The sequence below is a fragment of the Chiloscyllium plagiosum genome, unplaced genomic scaffold, assembly GCF_037043375.1.
Source record: "Chiloscyllium plagiosum isolate Xiang-an unplaced genomic scaffold, Cpla_swu_hap1 HiC_scaffold_17, whole genome shotgun sequence".
NCBI classification, from domain to species: domain Eukaryota; kingdom Metazoa; phylum Chordata; class Chondrichthyes; order Orectolobiformes; family Hemiscylliidae; genus Chiloscyllium; species Chiloscyllium plagiosum.
In genome coordinates, this window is record NW_028270155.1 from 19,202,891 (window position 1) to 19,216,896 (window position 14,006).

Genomic DNA, 14,006 nt, shown 5'->3' on the forward strand with positions numbered 1-14,006 from the left:
ACGTTAGTGCCTTGCTAAGGTGATTTAAACACCTTTCACTGTATGTTTTTGGTAAATAAATGACTCTTCTATTCTATTTAAGACTGAGATGAGGAGGAATTTCTTCTCTCAGAGCATTGTGTGTCTTTGAAGCTCCTTGCTACAGAGTGCTTTGGGGACAGAGTCCTTCTGTCTATTTTAGGCTGAAATAGATGGATTCTTGATCAGTAAGGAAATCAAGGGTTATGGGGAAAGGGCAGGAAAGTGGAAGTGAGGAACATTAGATTATCCATGATTCAATTGAATGGTGAAGTACGCTTGAGGGGCTGAATGGCCTACTCATGTTCCTATTTCTTATAGTCTTATGATCTTATTGGATGTGGCAGGACTGTAGAGCTTTATCCCCCAGTTGGGTTGGGGGATCACTTAGCTCTTGCCATACTGTTTCTGCTATTTGACATGCAAGGCACCCTGTGTTGTAGCTTCATCACATCTCCCTTTTAGGTCTGTCTGGTGCTGTATATCACAATGCTGCCATCTTTGTTGGGTCTCTCCTGCCATTGGACCAAGATGTATCCAGGGGTGGTGGCTGAGATCCTCTCTGATTTTTAATTCATTCATGAGATAAGGCCAGCATTTATTGCAAGCAACATTCCAGTGGAAGGAAATAAAAATATTCGAAACGCTATGGTGTATACAATCGGGAATTTTCTAACTTGTATAGATAGGTTAGACTTCCATCCATTGGAATGCTGACATCAAATGTGTAAGGCTAGTTAAACACAATTGAAGTATACCTTGTAAATCAGAGTTTTGTTTCGAGAAAAAAATACAAGAATTGGACGCGCAAGCGCTGACTATGACAGAGAGCTTCTGTCAAGCATCCTGTGCATCTGTTACAACCAGCTGGTTCATATCCCAAAAATGTAAATGAAATGTAAACAATGGCAAAACTCTGGTTAATCCGCTCATGAGAAGAACCTTGCTAATTCATTTATATCCCACATATCTATTAGCAGGTCTTTCCTACTACTTGGATAAATTTCATGTTGTCCTGTTCACCAACTTGTGACCTCTATTTGCCACTAATGTTTCAATGTGGGACCACTCACAGCTTGATTATTTTCTGGCACTGTATCATTTTTGTAATAAACTAATTCCAGACTGAGAGGAATATTGGCAGTCTTACTGGTATAGTTAGGGAACAATGATTAAATCCTGATAAATGAATTACAGATTTGCCCAAGAATAAGCAAGCCTGTTTAAGGTATCATTAACAACCTGAAATAGAAACAGAAACATATTCTGAGGAAAGGTCATCAACCTGAAATGTTAACCTTGTTTTTCTCACTCTTTCCAGTTTTGCTGAATGTTTCCAGAATTTCCTGATTTTATTACGGATATGCTGCACCTGTGCTTTAATGCCTATATGTTCCTGACTAACCTGTTGAAGTTGCTAATAAAATAGGATTTCAAATGTTGAAGTTGACTCGTGGGTAATCAACTTTTCCACTGTTAATTGAGCTGCTTTCTCTGTGTGTCGTTGGTGAGTACATTTTATTGGTGATACTACAATCGGATTTGTCACAAATTTCCCTGACCTCATTTCTCAAAAAATTCTCGTAAAGTCACACAGAGCAAGTTCCAAATGTAACAAGATTATTTATATCAATCAGTTATCGTGGCCTTTTATGATTTTCAATTAAGCAATTGTGCCTTGTGGTTGCCTTTCAGCTTGTGAGATATTTGGATACATAAAGTTTAAATATTTCAGTTTGCTCAGTTGGCCGGTTGGCCGATTTATGATGCCAACTGCATGGTTCAATTTCAGCACTGGATGATGTCACCTTGAAGTACTTTACTCTCAACCTCTCCTTGAGTCTGAGACATGATGACCCTCAGGTTAAACCACTGCAGTTGTTTCTCTCTAATGAGACAGCAGCCCCTATTTTGTCTTATGTCTCAACGAACCTTTGTTATCTGAAGAGAATGATTACAATTGTTGTGAACTTTTAACAGAATGTATTTATCTGTGGAGAAAAGCACTCAAGCTGACACACCATAGGAGCCTCAGGATCTGATTTTATAGTACATATTTTACTATGTAAAAGTAATGTGATTTTATAGTACATATTTTTATGACAGTCTTAAACACCTGGCATAATCTTAAGTATGATCACCATATTTGGCAGTACAAAGATCAGCCTTATCGTTCTAGCATAACCATGACTATTGATAAAGGATCTATAAAATAATTCAGTCTTCGTTTCTGACAAAAATGAATTATCAGAAATAACATTGCATAACATTTTCTCATCTCAATTTTCAGAAATAAAGCAAATTGCACAATTGATTTAAAGTAAGCAAGTAATTTTATATGATTCGGCATATAAAAAGAAAGAACGGAACTTGAATTTAATCTTAGGATAGTTCAAATGCTTTCCAGCTGTTTGCATGCCATCTCTTTAGGAAGCATGTTTGCCAACTATTGCACAGTATAATCCCACAAACGGCTATCACATGGTGATTGCACAATCTCTTTCAGGTATTGTTGAGAGAGAAATGTTGACCAGGGCGATGGTGAAGATTCTTCTACTCTCCTTTAAATTAGTCCAATGGAATTGCTAATCTTCTCCCGACGTGGCAGACAGGATCCTGAATTAAACAATAAAATTTCTTCACTTAAATCTCATTTCCTTGGTAAAGAAGCAGGAAGACTTGTCTGTCTTATTTTAGACAGAAGCATTCTTAATTATGCTAAAAGTGTTTTGAACAGGAAAGTAATTTACATAATTTTAACCCTTAGGGGTTGTGTTGGTTACAACAAAAATGTGTTGTTGGTAAAAGGAGTTGCTATTTTAAGTAACAGGTTACACATGTATATAACAAAAAACAAAGTTAAAGGTACAAGACTCTTATACAAGCATTATCTGCAACCCTTATAGCAAATTATAGAACTTAATCAAATATCTCAAATAGCATGTTTAAAAGCAAGTTTCCTATATTCCAAAAGTGTGATAGAAATATTATTCACCAAAGACAGATTTCTAATATTTTTGAGACTTGGTATCCTTTTCTGACTCAAATAATCACCAACTACTGCAGTAAATGAAACACTTAACATGAAAGACAATGCCAAGTTAATCTTCTTGGGGCTGCTTACATTTAATCGCATTTCATACTTACATTTCATCAGCAAGCAGGTACAAGTGGTTAGGTACATGGAAATTGGTGTTTATTGTAATGAGAATGAAATAGAAGAGTGGAGAGGTCTTGTTGCAGCTGTTTAAAACCTTGCATGATACCACATCTGGACAACAGTATACAGTTTTGATCTCCTTATCCGAAAACGATATAATTGCATTCATAGCAGCCCCAAGAAGGTTCACTTGACTCAATCCTGAAATTCAGGATTCACCCTGTGAAGAAAGGCTGAACTCGTTGCATCTATGTCCTTTGGAGTTTAAAAGCATACAAAGTGATGCTATTGAAATCCAGAAGATCCTGTGGGATCATGATAGGATCAATATCAAGAGGTTGCTTCATTTTCTGGGGGAAAGTAAAACGAGGAGACATAATTTAAGAATAAGAAGTCTCATTTTAATACAGAGGAGGAGGAATTCTTTCTCTCAAAGAGTCACTTGTGCATGTATTATTTACTTTAAAAAGGGAGCTAGGACATCGAATTTATTCAAGGCTGAATTAGACAGAATTTTGATTAAGGGGATCATGGTTTATCGTGTGGGAGGTGGACTCCAACTAGATCAACCATGATCTTACCGAGAGGCAGAGTAACTTTGAAAGGCTGAATGACCTTCTCCTGTTCTTAAGTCCTCCATTCCAACGAGTGGAATTTTCCAAGCCCCTGATGGCCTGGGCAGGGGTGAGTCAATTGAGAATAAATGGTGAGATTGGAAATGTAAGAATCTCGACAGTGAGAAAAGAAATTTCAATGTTTTACCAAATGTTTTAACGGCGGGTTGAGAATTTTGTAAGCGAAAAGTTAGAGGAATCAGTGTGTTATTATTACCTATTTCCATCTCATTTTTATGCAAGTTGCTACTTTTTCAGGCAGCAGAGAGAAACCAGATGGCTACAATTCCCAACATGAAAGCAGGTACCTGATGGCTGGAGCTTGCCATATGTGCCTCAATGACTCCATTATAGCTAGCATTCACGGACACTCCATGAGAAACCTGCAATCCCTATCCACAGTGGTTAATATCAGGTACTCGTATGAGCTTTATAATATCATCATGGCCCATTTTCAACTCACTAATAATAGAACTAGCCACTTCAATGCTGCAGTTTGGAGCTTGCGTACACACGATATTGCAATGCAGCTACCATGTTAATTTGCATGCACTTTACGTGTCCTGGCAGGACTCTTAGTTTGCTTACTTTGCAATTTCACTACATTGGATGCTTGCAGTATCTCTGTCTCTCCTTGACTTTCCTTTTTATGAAGTACTGTATCATTCAAAACTTGCTGGCTTACGGTACTTCTGTCTTGTCTTGCCTCTCAGTACACACAAAAAGCCAGCCAAATTGTTATATTTGCCAGCAGTGAGCAGTCAAGGGGCTGGACATGTTCCTTTGCTGTGTCAATGCCACACCTACAGCATGTGCTAGCAGCTTACATGAGAAACATACTGCATTGTGTTTCAACCAAATGGCCATGTCTCAAACTCTAAGGGGAGTAGACAACTGTCTGTGTTTCACTGATAAGTGTAAGAGGACTGTGGTCAATCAAAGGGTCTCACCACAGTCAGTGGCATCACTTTAGATTAGATTACTTACAGTGTGGAAACAGGCCCTTCAGCCCAACAAATCCACACCGACCCTCCGAAGAACAACCCCTACTTAAACCCCTTCACCTAACATTACGGGCAATTTAGCATGGCCAATTCACCTAACCTGCACATTTTTGGACTGTGGGAGGAAATCGGAGCACCCGGAGGAAACCACGCAGACACGGGGAGAATGTGCAAACTCCACACAGACAGTTGCCTGAGGCGGGAATTGAACCCGTGTCTCTGGCGCTGTGAGGCACTGTGCCGCCCATTCTCAATTCAGTGGCTTGGACATGGTCAGTTTGCTGCTTGGGTCATCAGGGTCAAGGATCTGTATGATTACAGTCCAGAGAGTGATCCATTCAGTCCTACAGATACAGTGCAACCAGTCCACAGATCAGCAGGAAGTCAAGTCAGGGAGCTGCATAGATAGCAATCAGCCATCAAATAGAGGCGCCATTCCAAGTCAGTTGGCAGTGGGCCACCATCATTCCTGGAGGCCTATTCCATTAGCAGTGAACAGACTGGATGTTATCAGTGCCACTGCTGTGATGAGAAAGTTGAGAAACCAATTATGAGAATTGGAGGCAGACATGCTGGGATGTGGAGGAGGCAATAATTGTGAAGGGGCAGCAACTCAACATATAAGGGTGAGAGATGATACAACATTAGTGCACATTGGTTAATATTGGAGGAAGGCATCACTGGCCAATTGGACCCAGTGCTGGGTCAAATTCCTGGAATTCCCTCTCTAATGGCATTGTGGGTCAAGATACAACATGTGGACTTCAAGAAGGCAGCTCACCATCACCTTCTCAAGTAGGAATGGGTAATAAATGCAGGCCTAGCCAGCAACACTCACATACCACAAATGGAATTTAAACAAATTGATGATCCCCATCACCCTGGCTTCACTGTTGGGATTCTTGGGATGTCTAATTTTTAAGCCTGAGTCTCATGCAACATGACGGCTTGAATAATAGAATTGAATGGGAATGTGTGGAAGTGTTGGAATCAATAAGGAATGCGAGGAAGGAATGAATATTAAGATTTGGAGGGAGTCACCTTGATTGACAGGGCTGAGCCTACAGCTTAGTCAGTGAAGAATGACCTGCAATGCTGTTCATCCTCATTTAAATTACAAATGCTCAATGAAGATGAGAATTGGCTGCCATCACCCCCAGAGTGTGTGCAGGGTTATTTACTATGCGAGCATGCAGGCTTTAGTTCTGAGTGGTACGAGGCTCTTCAAGAGGAAATTGCATTAATCAGGCTTGTACAAAGTGCAGGTTAAAGACATCTGTAATCACAGGATTCTGCAGGTGAACAACAAGCAGTGACCAACCCTGTCAAATACAAATCCTGGCCACGAACAACCTTGACCACGTGATTTGTCATTACAAATAGATCATAGTCACCTCTGTGAACCAGAGGTAATTGCAGACAGTCTTACAAGTGTCACATGAGGGTCACAATTCACAAAGACAATCCAACAGCCCAATAGGATGCACTAGGGAGGGGAGCTACAGTTTGTTCACATTTCCCAAGTATTTGCTGTCATGTGCAATGCTGCCTTTCTTTGGTGAGGGGATAGAGGAATGGATGGGGGCGTGAGGTTTCATTAATTCTACTGCATCTACAATCTCCTACCATGTTTGTACAACATGTTTTGTGGTACATACATCAGAATAAGGCCTACTACGTTAAGGGTTCATGTGACGGCCTCCCATCTCCCTCCTTGTTCACACTCATCACGCCCCACTGCATATGTTAAATCATCATTTGTGGATGAGGTGAATGTCGATTGTTGACGTTACTAAGAAGCCTTTTCAGTTTCTGATATTCCCCACTCAGGTTCATTGGAACCATCCCCATTGGATCCAGCCACTGCAAGGGTGATCATCATTGCGGCTGCTGCTTGACCAAGGCTGAGAGAAACTGAAGATGCGACAAGTGCATCAGCAGGTCCAAAACTAATACCAGTCTCCAGTGGCTGTCAAAACAATCTCCATTTGAAGAAATCACAGCAGAAGGTCCCCTCAGGATGTGGAGGAGGTGCAGGAGGCTTCAAGTCTATTGTCCTGCATGCCATTCCCTCCAGACAAGTGAGTTACAGTGCTTCCACCTAATGAGGATGTCCCAGGATACGACCACAGAACAGTGTCATCTACTGGAGCAGGACGTGCGACCTGAAGGGGTGGTTAGCCATCCTATTCTGATGGATCTCAAGGTGACAGCTGTGATAATTGTTTTGTGCAACTGGCTGGTTCCAACCATCCACTGCGGATCTGTTTGTGATCTCTCAATCTTCATAATCCTCAATGCATGAAACATGTTACTAGAGCAATTCAGGCCAGAACACACTGCTTCATCTCATTTCGCAGTGACAAGGTCAGTGCTGTAGCCCGGGTCAGGAAGCTTTGCTGTATTGTTGTTTTCCCCCAGGTGCAGGGCAAACATCATGTTGAGAATGCCAGTATTATTACATGGCTCACTTCACCAATAGAAATTGTGGTCAATTTGTCGGTCAGTGGCAGTCATTGGAATCACATTTTAAAGGTCTGTGTATGGTACTCTGGGAGTTGCCATAATTATCTTTGATCATCTTGAAAAGCCCTTGGATTCTTGCTTCGTTTCAAGGCCTGGATGCCTTACAATGATGGTTATGTGGCGATCATGACTCCATTTTGCAACCCCTGCCTAAGGCTAAGTATAGATATGATGCAGCCCATTCTTCCAAATGGTAGATCATGGAGCAGATAAGAGGCCTTTTGAAGATGAGTTTTTTATGCTTGCATCAGTCTGGGGGATCTTGCTGTACAATTCAGAAAGTATCTGTGTATGTTGTGTGAAGGTCTCTGAAGAGCTTGGAGAATGACAGCAGTTTTGTGGGAAGGGAGTTGAGGGCATTGACCAGGAGGAAAATCACCATCTGCATGTCAGACCAGTGTCGTGTCAGGCACAATAAGACAGACAGGAGTGAATTAGCTCTAATGAATCGGAGTTGGGCACAGTCTCCATTTATTGACTGCAGACTTGCTGTTACTGGAAAAGCAAGCTGCCACTGTTTAGTCCCAGAAGAAATTCAGTTTTATAATTTATTGTTTCTTTGCTTTTCCTGTTGTGAATTAAAGTGATCATCATCAACTGTTTGAAAGCTTTCCCACATGTAACATTTTGACATCAAATAGTGACAAGATGTTGTGATGTCTGGGCCTTAGGCAAAGATTAGTATTTGTTGCAAGGGTTTTTTTATAGTATGTCACTGAAGTTGGGTAGGCTTTGTAACATCATTCTTGTGTCAATCTGGCATGTGTCAGTGTAAAGTGCAGTGCATTTACAAATGTTACCTTCTATTTCCAAAGATGTGTTCCTGTACCATCTGTGTGCACTCAGATGCTTTTCTTTTTCATTTCCCTCCTGCTGTGGCAAATGTGAAGATCTATTCCTGGCTTGAGTATTTGTCCTGGTGCACAGGCACAGTTGGCTTTGAAATATGGAACTGGTGGTGTGAATCTCAGAAGGTCCTGACAGCAGAGAGCATTTCCTCTCAATAATGCAAAATAGTGCAGCCCCTTAAAGGTGTGCCACAAAGATTATAAATGATCAGTGGGCAATTGCATGAGATAACCCACTGGACCAGATTGGAGACAAAATCCCCTGTAAAACTCCCCAAAATTGACACATAGCTGAATTTTAGTAAAATCCAGACCATTATCAAAGGACAGGGTATTGGGGAGTCATTACATACCTTGACAGTCTCTGGGTTGATGGACAGTGGGAGTCCCAAAATTGCAAATTCTATAGGGTAGGGAGGGAAGTGAACTCGGAGAGTGAACAATTCAACTTTTTTCGACAGTGCCTCCCAAACCCATGACCTCCAACCACACTGAAGAAATTCCAGGAACTCATTTTCTGCTAGCACTGTGGGTGTGTACACAATGGTACAGGGAGCTGGTTCACCAGCACCTTCTGAAGGCAAGTCAGAGATAGGCACAAAATGCTTATCTTGCCCCATCCCATGAATGAATATCAAAAAAGCTCCATCTTTCTGAGAGCTGTATCATGGATGGAAATACTAAATTGGTGGCAGTTGTGTAAAATTGATAATTTTTAACAATGTTATAAAAGTTCAAGAGATGCTCAAGAGATAATAGAGAGCAGCAGATTCTCACTACAACATATATTTAAAGACTGTTTCTTGGGACTGCTTGTAGCACAGTGGTAGTGTCTCTACCCTGGACTGAGAGGTTTGGATTCAAGTCCCATCTGCTCCAGTGATGTGTAATAACATCTCTAAACATGTTGATTAGCAAAATAGGTTAAAAAAAGTCTGTTTCTTGGGCATCTTGTGGTGCAGTGGTTGTGTCCCTATCCCTAGACTGAGAGGTCTGAGTTCAAGTCCCTCCTGTTCCAGAGGTGTACAATAACATCTCTGAACCAGTTGATGAGAACAATAGATTAAATAGATTAGATTAGATTAGATTACTTACAGTGTGGAAACAGGCCCTTCAGCCCAACAAGTCCACACAGACCCGCTGAAGCGCAACCCACCCATACCCGACATTGACCCCTTTAACCTAACACTACGGGCAATTTAGCATGGCCAATTCACCTGACCCGCACATCTTTGGACTGTGGGAGGAAACCGGAGCACCCGGAGGAAACCCACGCAGACACGGGGAGAACGTGCAAACTCCACACAGTCAGTCGCCTGAGTCGGGAATTGAACCCGGGTCTCTGACGCTGTGAGGCAGCAGTGCTAACCACTGTGCTACCGTGCCGCCCACAATAAAAAACAGTTTCTTTCCAACTCCATTTTTATATAGTCCCTCCCCTTCTTTACCTTTGGTCTGCATCAGAAAACACAAGTTATTCACTGGTGGTTACTAATAGAAGAAAAACATATCATAAACGATTTGGAAATGGGAAAAACAATTCATTTGTGTGTAAGAGCACTTCTGCACATAGAAAAGGGCTGTCTCTTTCCAACTAACTCCACTGATTTAATCTTCTTTCTTTTTATCACTCATTTTGTGTTGTTATTGTTATCCTGTCCCTGATGGACAGTGTTTGGAATTTTTTATATTTTCATTGGGTGATTAGTTACTTTAATGGTGGGTTTATCAAGATAAAAGATTATGTCTTTTTTTCCCCCGGTATGGGTTAGGAAGGAGAAAGAGCAGCCCAGTGTTTGCATTGAAGAAACATAAGCAGTTGTGGCAGACTGAAATAAAAACAAAGTGCTGGAGGAACTCAGTAGATCTGACAGCATCTGTCAAGAGAGAGAAGCAGAATTGATGTCTTGAGTCTGATATGACACTTCTTCAGAAAATCCTCAAAAGTTCTGAAGTCATAATGGACTTGAAACACTAACTCTATTTCTCTCTACAAATGCTGTCAGACCGACTGAGCTTCTCCAGCACTCTGTTTTTATTTCAGATTTCCAGGATCTGCACTATTTTAGTTATATCAGACTGACTGACTGATTTCTGCTTCCTATATCAGAAAATGGATCAGGAGCAGGTCGACAATATAAAATTATTATTTTATTTCGATTGGTTTTAAAGACTTGAAGTGGATCACTTGCTAACTTGCTTGAAACCTTCAGTGAAATAATGTCCACATTTGCAGAGGGGATGGTGAGAGGTAAGAAACAAGGTTAGATAATCTATTTTCTGATATTCTCTCTGGATACAAGAGTTCCTATGAGCTTGCAAGGTGTGATTTTAAAAAATCTCATCAAGAATCTGGGCACAAAATTAACATTAAATTGGTATTGGGAATACAGACTCAGGGTATTTTTGGAAATTCAGGGGAGAATATACATAGAAAGGTTCTGCTTTTCTTATGCTGCAATAGATGCTTGGGATTTTCTGCAAATGTTGGTGTAAATTGGCCAAATTGATGTGGAATTTTGTATAAAGTTTTGGCTTGACAGAGCCTTTCAGGTCTTTTATTGGGCTTTGGTCTTTGAAGTTGAGTTTTTAGATAACTTATATGTATGTTTTAGCAAATTGATATCAGGAGATTTGTCTTTATGTTAATGTTCATTAATATATAATATTGACGTCCAATTAGATTTGTTGAGGAATCATTTAAGATGGCTGCTGAGATGGGCAATCAGAAAAACTTTGAGCTTAAACTGTAATCACTTTATTGTGAGTGTGACTGATACAGTTCTATGCTGATTTTACAATAGGTTTGAGTGAATCAAAGAAATAACCATAAACTTACAATCTTTTGCATTTAGCCTACACTGAAGATGCTTCCAGACACAACCTTTCTATTCAGACAGATTCAAAGAAACATGGTGCATTTTCAATATGGAAACACTTGGTTGAAAAACGTATCACACTTTGTCCAGGTCTTGAGAAGGGACAATTTGATTTTCTTGCCCTGTGTGGAAAAAAGAGAACAATCACTTTGTAGACAAACTACTGTGTGTGTGCTGTAACTGGGTTTTGTGTAGCTGAACCATAATTTCTGCTCTTTTCTATTCCATTTTGCTAGATGTAAAAACTACCATAGAATTAACCATTTTCATTATTTCTTGTTCCTAATCATGAGATTTTGTGTACCTGACTCCCAATTTGGAACTCCATTACTTTAGTTTTTGTGACTTAGATAGTTCCCTGTTCTATTCTTTGTGGGTTCAAAGAGGATGACTTAAATTTGCCTGCATTTAAAACAGTTTGCTACATTTTGTCCATTAATTTAATGCACAAACATCTATCTATAATCTTGCCCATATATCTGCACTACTTACAATAGCATCTATCTTTGTGTCATTAGTATGCTGATATGTGGCTTTCTATCTCAACACTTAAGTAATTGATGAATGCTGTGAATAGTTAAGGCCAGGATATCACTCATCACTTCCTGAGTAATAGAGTACCACCCTGTTAAAGTACTGTCAGTGACATTTGCTTAACTACTTTGTTAATCAGATCACCAATTTGCCTTCAATTCTGTGAGCTTCAACTTCAACAGTCTTTTCAGAGCAAATCCAAATACATTTCACCCAATGGAAATCTCTTGTTTACTAATCCCTTCAAACCAATTCAATCAGGTTCATCAGACATAACAAAGGAGATCAGGTAGATAAGCTTTATTTGTCATTTCTACCATATACAGCTGGTGCAATAAAAACAAGACAGCATTCCTACCAGACCCAGGTGCTATATGAACACACAGACTGCAAGAGAGTGCAGTCATACACAGGGCAGCATAAAGTGCATAGAAAAGTGCAAAACATGCAAGGCAGCCCAGTAATTCCTAACAAGACAAGACAATAGGCACAGTGGTGGACAAATTACAATGTAACAATGAATGATCATTATTAAAACCATTGTTTCAGCGGCAATTCAAAAAGTCGTCCAAAACTGCAAATGGAATAAAGTGTGATCATACAGTGTTAAGGAGCTTGGTGGCTTGAGGGAAGAAACTATTACACAGTCTGGCCACGAGAGCACAAATGCTCTGGTATCTTCTGTCAGATGGCAGGAGGGAGAAGAATTTGAATGAAGGATGTGTGTGGTCATCCACCATACTGTTAGCCTTGTGGATGCAGCGTGTGGTGTAACTGTCTGTAATGGCAGGGAGAGAGACCCCAATGATCCTCTCAGCTGTCCTCACTACCTGCTGTAGGGTGTTATGATCGAAATGGTACAATTCCTGAACCAGACAGTGATGCAGCTGTTCAGGGTACTCTCAATGTAGAATGTGATGAGGATGGGGGGACGTGGGGAGGTGGCTTTTCCTCAACCAATGCAAAAATTAGAAACACTGCTGGGCTTTCTTAGCTATGGAGTTGGTGTTCAGGGACCAGGTGAGATTCTCCGCCAGGTGGACGCCAAGAAATTTGGTGCTCTTCACGATCTCCACGGGGGAGCTGTCGATATGGTGGTCGCTCTGTACCTTCCTGAAGTCAACAACCATCTCTTTTGTTTTGTCCATGTTCAGAGACAGGTTGTTGGCTCTGCACCTTTGCAACTTTACAAGTTCATTCTGATTAGCTGAAAATATTTTTTTAAATTCTCAATGCGCGTTCGCATCACTGGCTGGCCCGCATTTATTATCTCACTCCAGTTGTCCTTCAGTAGGTGGTGGCGAGCTGTTTCCTTGAACATGTAGTCCACGTGTTGTAGTTAGACCTGCAATGGCATTAGAGTGGAAATTCCAGGATTTTGACTGAGTGACAATGAAGGAATGGCAATATAATTCCAAGTCAGAATGGTGAGTGACTTGGAAGGAAACTTGCAAGTGGTGATGTTCCCATGTATTTGCTGCCCTTCTCCTTCTAGATGGAAGTGGTTTGGAAGGTGCTGTCTAACGTTCTTTAGTGAATTTCTGCAATGCGTCTTGTAGTAAGTGTACAGTGCTGCTACTGAACATTGGTAGTGGATGTTTCTTCCCTGCTGTTATTAGACTTCTGAATAGACATCTCCAATTTCAAATCTAATGTTGATCCTGCTTTTTATGTACCTTTTTTGCGGCTATAATTTTGTGTTCCTCGTTCTGTTCTATCACTCTATGATCTTTGTTTGGTATAAAATGCCTGGACTGCACGCAAAACAAAACTTTTCACTGCACGTGTGACAATAATAAATCAAACCAAATCAAGTGGGCTCCTTTGTTCTAAATGGTAGTCAGCTTCTCGAGAGTTTGAGGATGTTTTGTTAAAGAAGCAAATGCGAGGGGAGAAAATACTTTTTCCACAGAGATTTAAGATATTACTCACCCTAAAGCTTCAGCATTTATATATGTATAAACTTTGTTACTGCCGCTAACATGTATGCACATGAGCAGTGGTTTGGGAGAATTGAGGGAAGTTGCTGTGTGCAATACTAACATTGACAGACTTGGTAAACAAACGGATGCAATGGCAGAGTTAGAGAGTGCAGTAGCAGAGAGAAGAGGGTGGCAGTTACCCTTTCAGCAGATAAGATTATTGAACTTTTTCTGATATTGCTGCACGTTCTTCCAGACTATGGGCACCACACTGACCTGATTGCTACTTTTGCAGCTGGGGATTAAATATGATGTCCAAGGCATGAACACCCCAAGGCCTCAGCACTGAGAAGCGCTTCTGCTCCTGTTAAGTGCAAGATTTTGCAAGAGAGGATGCCATGGAACCAGGTGCATACTTAATGAAGTGACTGGCAGAGACTTGTGGAATGAAAATGTCTGGGGTTCATGGCCTCCGTGAAATTCTCCCAAATTGATATTGTG